The 6,260-nt window shown below is 44.2% G+C and overlaps 1 long non-coding RNA gene across 1 annotated transcript; it reads left to right on the top strand.

Annotated features, from left to right (window-relative positions):
* Window positions 1-523: 523 nt before the first annotated feature.
* On the top strand, window positions 524-2,520 carry LOC132352838 (uncharacterized). The gene is made up of 2 exons (XR_009498890.1): window positions 524-705; window positions 1,152-2,520. It is a non-coding gene; the product is annotated as an uncharacterized LOC132352838 (long non-coding RNA).
* The last annotated feature ends 3,740 nt before the right edge of the window (window positions 2,521-6,260 follow it).

Raw genomic sequence — 6,260 nt, 5'->3', positions numbered from 1 at the left:
ACATTCAGGCATGGTGGTGGGGCTGCGGCAGGGCTCTCAGAGAAGACAGGCCATTATGTATATTTTAAGCTATAGGCAACATTCCTTTAGTGTTTATCTTGTAGTAAAAATAGAAAACAAAAGTTAAAATAAAAGAAAGATGTAATACGAAACCAGATTAGTTCTTCCCTATTACAGGGCCTGATGTAAGGCCGGGCACGTTACAGAAAGCCAGGCTCTTGACAGAAAGCCAGGCTCTTGACGAAAAGCAGGGTTAGGAAAGTTAAACCAGGATAAGACGGGTAAAGCCAGATCACCTGACGAAAAGCCTGAAAACCTGAGGTCACGCCAGGCAGGAGAAACGCCATAAAGCAGGGTCAGGTGAGGTAAAACAAAGTCAGCTGATGTAAAGCCCGGTGGTGTGCCGTAAAGCATTGTCAAGTGACGTAAAACAGGGTAAGGTGACGTAAAGCCTGGGCAATTAATGTAAACAAAGCCCGGGTAGTGCCGTAAAGCATTGTCAACTGACGTAGAGCAGGGTAAAGTGTCATAAAGCAGGGTCAGGTGACGTAAATGCAAGGAAACTGAGGTAAAGTCTGGGGACCCTTGTATTTAGTTCCAGTTATGTTACAAAAGCTGGGCACATGATGTTCAGCCCGAGGACCAGACATAAAGAGGGAACGTGAAATAAAGCTGTGGCACCAGCTATAAAGCCGGGAATCTGAGGTAAGGGTGGGCACGTGACGTACAGCCGGGGTACCTGACTTAAAGCCGGGGGATAAACGTCAGGAAGAAAACATCCTGGATTTCCTCCTAGGGGTCTGGCTCCATTCTCTTTGATGCTGTGCCTTGTGGAAACTTGTCACAGGCCTCTAGTGTCTGTGCGTCATCCACATTATATTGACATAGTAGTGTTGGTGGTGATGTCAGCAAGGTTACTGATAATACACACTTCATGAGTTCAACGTTAGGCAGGTATATCCTTCAATGTTTCCTCCTACTTGTAGCCCCAGAACCCTTCACCCCCCACCCCGCCCCCTACCCCAGTCTCCTGTAGCTGAGGGAGCCAGGTGGGTCTCAGGCCTCCAACAGGTCCTGTTGAAAGAACAAGACTCTGGCCCTTCATCCCACAGAAACTCTTCTGTCCCATGTCATTCCTTTTCTCCTCGTAGATGACCAAAAGCTTCGTGAGGACATTTGCTGTCTCCTAATTAGCTACGTCATTGATTCTGCGTGAGAACAGCCATGAGGCTGGTGTCCCAAGCAGAGATTTCCTCATGTGGGCTTCGTGACCCACGCCAATCTCCTTGCCCTGCACGTTCCCTGTAGCTGGGTCTCAGACACGGACCTGGCCACACAGAACCTCTCACGTAAGGTCTTCTGCCCTCTGAGTTGTCTCCAGGACACCGTGCTGCAGAACGGGGAGTCCTAGAGGATTCTTCAGCTGCCTCAGCGTCCTCTGAGCTTCTGGAACTGACCCCTGTGAACCACAACGTGTCCTTTTATGGAGCTATCTGGACACGTTGTTCTGGCTCTAATGTTGTACGTGTGTTCCCTCAAAGTTATCTGTATAACAGGTTATCTGAGTCAGAATATTTGCCATACGGATTCCTGGATGGTGCTGCGTTTTGAGCAAAACCAGGTTTCCTGGTACACAGCAGGTGGGATGAAACGGCATCACAAGCAGCTGACCCCGCAGCTTGTTTTCCCTCCATGTTCCCTACTGCTTCTCCGTGTTCCTTGTTCTCTGCTTTTTCTTCTCCTTCCCTGCCTGCACTCACTGACCCTGCTCTCCTTCCTCCTCCCCAATGCCTGTCCCTGTTCCCAACTCCTTTACCACGTTCCCCGAGCCCTCTCTTCCTACTTTCTGATCCCGTTGCTGTTCTCCGTGTGATCTGGTCTCTGTTTTTTCTCCCCGTTCCCTTCCCCCTCACTCTCAACCTGTCTCCATCTCTCTGCTCCGTGGCTTCACCAAGACTCCGTTTCCTCTTCTCAAATATTTGATTCACTTCTCTTCTCGAATTGGGGTAGACTGCAGTAATGGAGAGCAGACGGGGACTGACTTTGCTGTACTTTGAACGCTGTAGATAGATCTCAAAACAAATTTGGGTTGATGCTTTCCTGAATTCCTGTCCCACGAAGAAGCCCCATTTGCATGAAAACATTGAGTTCAATCCACTTGTTGGTGACCGGCTCCTGATGCCCTCTCTGCTTGCTCACTGTCAATGAAACTACATAAATAAGAGCCTCCTGCACTTCACTACACCTCACCCAGTTGGTTAGTTGTCTTAATCTCTAAGCTCGTAAATCTCCCCAAACCTGTCAGTGTTCCCAAACACCTTAAGACTCCCAGGCTCACCAGTCATCCCAAACACACCTTTCTTGCTAATCCCATCACCCCTCCTCCAAGACCTCAAAGCTCACTAAGCACATGAATTCTTATCTGCATGTGGGCACTTGTTTTGTTTTGTAACAGTTCACGGATTTGTACACTTATGATGTTCACACAACAGTATAATAGAATAAATAAGTATACCCAAATTGTCATCTCCTCTCTGCGTCTTCATTCCGTGTACTTTGCTATTTGAATTCTTCCTCACCTGAAAGTCACTCCTGGCACTGTTTTTTCCTCAATCTCAAGTATACTCTGCGTCTTTACCCCACTGAGAGTATAAAACCTCAAGCTAGAGAGGGTGCTAGATCCAGAGTGTTTTCGGGGTAAGAAAACTTCTTTCATCTTGTGAACCTCTCTTAAAGATCATGGAAGCCATGAGTCATCTGGGATAGGGAGACAGGGAGAACATCTGGCCTGTTTGGAGGGTTGAGTGTTACATTTGACTGGTAAATCCCACAAGGTCTTAGACACGCACAGGAGATGGTCTTGAGATGTGGGTGTAGTTTAAAGAATAGGGCCGTGCCTCATGGATGCCATTGGCAGCTTGACCCTTTTCCTCTGATGAGCCTGGAAACCTGGCTCCCAGTCCAAGGCAGGGACAGGGCTCTGGCTCATGGGGTAAAGGACAGGTCTGTGGAAAAGGGCATGGTGCATGGGGAGAGGTTCCTGTGCTGCCTGTGACCTCCTCCTATCTACAGTCTGGTTTTCCTCTGAATGCCAGCGGCCCTATATCCCTCTTCCTGGTCTCCTGTTCTCAGAGGGTCTTTGGGGGACTACACGGCTCGAGGCAGGAAGCACTCACATTGGGAGTTCAGGCGTCATCATGGCAGGCTAGATGAGCTAGTCAGGGCCCATCCTGCCAAACCCTGTCTCCTCCACGATACCCTGGGGACTTGGAGAGGTCCAGAGCGTGCCTGATCAAATGGACTTAATTCTGAAGTGAGTGATCGCCTGCTGTTACAGAGAAGATCTTGGAGAATGGTTATGACCTGGGGTCACAGTCCAAGAGGAGAGCTCTGGAGGAGAACAGTGCCACCAGAGCCTGACCTGCCTGTGTCCTCTAGCCAAACACCTTCTTGGCCCTGGGCCTTGCCAGGACTGGGAAGGAGCTGATGGTCTGGTTACAGACCAGTGTGTATCCAGAATTTATGAAGGCATGGTGACTGCTTTCTGACCCGTAATTGCCCTCTCACTAAGTCCTTGATTCAATCTGCACATTTCCTTGCTTGACTTGTGCTCTCCTATGATTGCTGCACATAGGGTCTCCAGGGGTCAAGGAGACCTGAGACCTTTTAGGAAGTCAACAAGCTGTAGTGCAGACCAGATGAGCTGGTTGAGGCCTCAAAGACTTAGATAAGAGGAAGCCTGCTTCTCTCCCCGTCCCATAACGAGGCATGGACTGGCCTTAGTAATGGCTTGGGCATGGCCCGCCCTGTAGATTGGGGTGGGAGCCACGAGCATTGATTATTGACCTGTGCATCTCCTTCCACTGAGGGTCTGACAGGTCTTGGACATTCTTAGGCTGAAGATGAAGCCATTTATGTTGCACATAATTAGCCCAGTCTAGGACCTGGGAGCTTCATAACTGGCCTCAGATCTTTGTGTGACCTTCCACAAGATCTGGCCAGGGACTTCCCAGGGCCTAATATATGGCTACATAAGTACTTGAGATCTCTGTTCCCTTCCATGAAATGGGATGATTCTAGTAATTTGCAAAAGGAAATACACCAGCGGTGTCTCACCCATATCTGGACCTGATCTAGATGATAAGATTCCGGATTTTTTAGCTTATACTTTAACGGGAATTTGGGAGTCCTTGGGAGGGGATGAGAGTATTTTGCCTGTGGAAGTGTTGTGAATTTTAGGTGCCAGAGGGTGAAGTGTAGTAAACAGCCTCTAAGATATCCTTCGATTATTCCTGCCTCTTGTTGCTCATACTTGTGTGTAAACCCTTCCATCTGAGTGTGCACTCGATTTAATGACACAGTTCTGAGGCATAGAATGTTACAGAGTAATGGGATGCCATTTGCTGACTAGGTTATAAAGACTGCATCTTCCTTCTGGGACAAACTCTTTTGATCTCCCTTATCTCTCTTGCTCTAGGGGAAGCCAGCTGCCATGACATGAGGCAGGTGAAGAGGGTCTCAAGGCAAAAAACTGAGTTCTGCCAAGAGCCAAGTAACCTGAGAGGCATACCCTCCTACACTCGAGTCTTGAGATACCTGTGGTTCTGATTTTCATCTTGATCATAGTCTCACAAATCACCCTGAACCACAATCATCAAAGCTGAAAAAAGAACCTTTTGAAACACTGGACTTCATTAAACTTTAAATTATGCTAATTGAAAGATGTTGTTAAAAGAATAAAAGGCAAGCCACAGATTAGGGGAAAATCACATAGCTAATAAAGGACTGTATCTTGAATACATAAAGAACTCTCAAATTTCAACAAGAATATGAATAACCAGATACAAAATTGGCAAAAAATTGAACAACTGCTTTACAAAAGAAGTTCTACATATGGTAAATAAGCATATAAAAAGGGCTGAACTAATTAGTCATTGGAGAACTGCAAATTAAAATCACAGAGATACCACTGCATACTTAATAAAATGTCTAACATAAAAAAGTAATGAAATTTTAAAAATCAAGAGGATAAACAATAGCATCAACACCACAAAACAGTTAGTGGGAATTTTAGCAAAATATGTGCAAGACCTGTATCCAGGTAACTACAGAATTTTGCTGCAAGAAACCAAGAAGATGTAAATACGGTGGGATGTATACTATGATCATTGATTGGAAAACTCCACAGAAGTTTCATTTTTTAATATAATAGTAATGAAAATAGTAACGTGCATTTTTGAGGAAACTTATGAGATTATTTTAATATTTACATGAAAATGCAAATATTTCAGAGTAGTTAAAACCATTTAAAAAATGAGGGAAGACCTACACTAGCAGTTTTAATCACATACTTAGGTTATATTAAAGAAATATATATGATAGTGAGAAAGTTTACACATATAGATCAATGGACCAGACTAGAGAACTCATCCTCCGGAACCCCCACCTCTACGGTGCAACAAAAATGACAAGATAATTCAGTGGGGGAAATGATAGTCTTGCCAACAAATGGAGTTGGAACAGTAAATATTCATACAAAAAAAAATACTCAATCCTAAATTAACACCATACAATGAATTAATATAAAATAGGTCAATCACCTAAGCATAAAAGTTAGAATTATACATTTCTAGAAGAAAACATAGAAGAAAAATTTTCTCAGTCTTGGGTTAGGAACGTTTTTTTCACTTATGTCTCCAAAAGCATCAATCATGCAAAAAAAAAAAAAAACATGACTTGGACTTCAAAATACACCACGAAAATAAAAACAAATAACACAGACTGAGAGAGAGAGAGAGAGAATATGATAGATAGATAGATAGGTAATTGACAAAGAAATTTTACCAAAGAAAGTGTGCATTTGGTAAATAAGCACATACAAGATGATCAACATCGTTAAGGATTGGAGAAATGCAATTTAAAACCACAGTGAGATCCCACTGCACATTTAAAAATTTTTAAATGTCTCAAATTCTCAGACAAAGAATTTATGGAAAGAACTCTTAATAAGAAGAATACAATCCAATAAAAATGAGCAAAGGATTTTAATAGATACTTTTTAAACTAAGGTATGCACATGACTAATCAGTACATGACAGATGCTGAGTATCATAAACCAAACTGGGAATTCAGATTTAATCCAGAATTATCTGGTATTTGTGGCCAGTCCCCTCAGTGTCACTGCAGCCTCCACAGGAAAACAGATTGTCCTTCATTTTCAACCCCCATCAAATCTCCCAGATTGCACAGGCCCAGCGATT

This window comes from Balaenoptera ricei, chromosome 19 (genome assembly GCF_028023285.1).
Source record: "Balaenoptera ricei isolate mBalRic1 chromosome 19, mBalRic1.hap2, whole genome shotgun sequence".
NCBI classification, from domain to species: domain Eukaryota; kingdom Metazoa; phylum Chordata; class Mammalia; order Artiodactyla; family Balaenopteridae; genus Balaenoptera; species Balaenoptera ricei.
Note: the sequence above shows the minus strand (reverse complement) of the source record. Positions and strands in the feature narration are given on the sequence as shown.